Genomic DNA, 2,500 nt, shown 5'->3' with positions numbered 1-2,500 from the left:
AGGTCGTAAGAAGAATACAGAGAAAATTCGGGGAGAAGAAGAATGGGGAAAACAAGAGTAACAATAATAATAAAAAAAACACACACACAAAGAAGACATGGCAGCTTTTTTAAGGTTCTCTCTGTGTCTCTTCCCCTTCATTCCAGATTCTGTCTGTGCCCCACCTTCGCCAAATGCCTTTTCCCTGTGCACCCTTAATTGCACTTTGTTATTTCTACTCCTCCTCCAACATTTTTCTTTGTCATTCCTTGTGTCCATCGTTCCCACCCATGCACCCTACCCTTCCTTTGGTGTACCTTCTCCTTCTTCATTAAAACCCTTTCTTCTCCCTTTATTCTTTTGAATTTTTTGTTTGTTTTTTTCTTTACTACATTCTTCTATTTTCTCTTTAATTCCCTAGATTATTTCGCCTACCTGTTCCTATTTCCCATCGTTGTCCTTTCTAATTTCCTAACTTCGTTTATATTGTTGGCCTATTATCATGTATTCTATTTTCTTCATTTCGTTTATTAACTATTACCATATATTTTTTGTAGCTCAGATTTTTCATTATCACAATCGTTCATACTTTTTATCCTATTTTTTGGCTTAATCTATGTTTATCCTACATCATGCATCAACTGGTAACTTGAAGAAAGAAAGGCATTTCTGATTTTAGATACAATAGACAGATGTAGTTATATAGATAAGTCATGCAGGAACGAAAGAGAGAGAGGGGAAGAAAGAAGATAGAGAAAGAAAGAATGTGAAAGAGAGAGAAACAGAGAGACAGAACAAATGAAATTAGATTGACGATTGGTGAAGAGAGAAACACAGACAGCTAGATAGATAGATATTGATACAGACAGATAAGACATAGATTCGTGCGTGCCTAAACTCATCAACTTTTTCTTCTTTGTTTTTATCATTGCTTCTAAAAGTATGTGGAATTGTATTATTAATTATGACAGTGGAAGTGGATTGCAAGTGAGATAGTGAAATCGGGGTTTCAAGACCGTAGAGTTTTAGTGAGGCATCCTATAAATCAGTCGAAAAAAATCTTCACCCAAACTGTATGCTATACCAATGAACATACACATTTATATACACATTTATACACACATCCACGTTTGTATGTATATATATATATATATATATATATATATATATATATAAATATACATACACACACTCACATATATATATACATATACATATACTTTTTGACAGATTAATTGATAGAAAGGTAGATAGATAAATCTAGATACACACAGATGCGTGTGCGCATAGAAGCAATGATATCATAATTTATATATATGTATCGAATGAGTATAAATACATGCGTACACCCGTGCACACATATATAGATAGAGAAATGGAGAGATGGATTTGATACACAGCTAGACCAATAGATTGATACGTCTGTGTTTACACAAAACCTATTTTTTTCTTCTTTCTAGAATTACCAATTCTTCAAAATATTCACCTAAATACACGTATGGATATTATGTAATGCCCAGATTTCTTTCTCAAACAAAGCATTTGAGGTACAAACACCTATTATGTCACATCATAACACAGAATCATATATTTGTCTTCACCTTTATCAAACCTTATCTCTCCGACCTCTCGCCGGTTGACATCACTCGGAGGAAAGCGAAAAGGCAAACCCTTGGAATGCGGACACGTCTTATGGCGATTAAAATAAGATTATAGATGTATTTGCGAAGATTTTGTGTGGGTGTTTTTGTGTTTGTATTCTTCGGTTTCAAGAGAGTCAGAAGAGAAGTTAAAGAAGCGTTTCCGACATTAATGATTTCTTTCCTAGGCCTCCTATTGATTTAAGCAGTTCGACAGTATCAAAGATATTATTTCTTTGTTTCTACATCTACTTATCTATCTGTTTATCTATCTATATATCTATATATCTATATCTATATCTATATCTATGTCTCTATCTATCTATCTGTCTATCTATCTATCTATCTATCTATCTATCTATCTATCTATCTATATATATATATATAAATATATATATACATATACATATATACATATTTATACATATATATATATATATATATATATACATATTTATACATATATATATATATATATATATATATATATATATATATATATATATATATATATATATATATATATATATATATATATATATATATATATATATATATATATATATATATATATGTATATGTATGTGTGAGTGTGTGTGCATCTGTAAAACTCAAGGTATATAAAAATCGGTAAAAGATACCAACGTTTTCTCATCTTGGTTGATCACTTTTGAGTCATAGAACAAATATTGAATTCTCTAATTAAACTGTTGTAAAGCAACTTGCCTCGTTCTGTCAATATTAATCTGCAAATTTGACAATCTAATGTTACTTTTTCTATAACTTCTATCGGACTAACATAAAGTTCTTGCATATTCGAATAAGATTCGGAAGATTATAACGTGAATTATATGTGGAACTGGAAACATTTTAATTTTCTA

At 30.5% G+C, this 2,500-nt stretch overlaps 1 protein-coding gene across 1 annotated transcript in view; it reads right to left on the bottom strand.

The window, feature by feature from the left end:
- Positions 1-2,500, bottom strand: part of CCAP (Crustacean cardioactive peptide) — a 34,430-nt gene that overhangs the window by 31,608 nt on the left and 322 nt on the right. The window lies entirely within an intron of this gene.

Source organism: Penaeus vannamei, chromosome 36, assembly GCF_042767895.1.
Source record: "Penaeus vannamei isolate JL-2024 chromosome 36, ASM4276789v1, whole genome shotgun sequence".
In the NCBI taxonomy this organism is placed as follows: Eukaryota; Metazoa; Arthropoda; class Malacostraca; order Decapoda; family Penaeidae; genus Penaeus; species Penaeus vannamei.
This window is presented reverse-complemented; position numbering and strand designations above follow the sequence as displayed.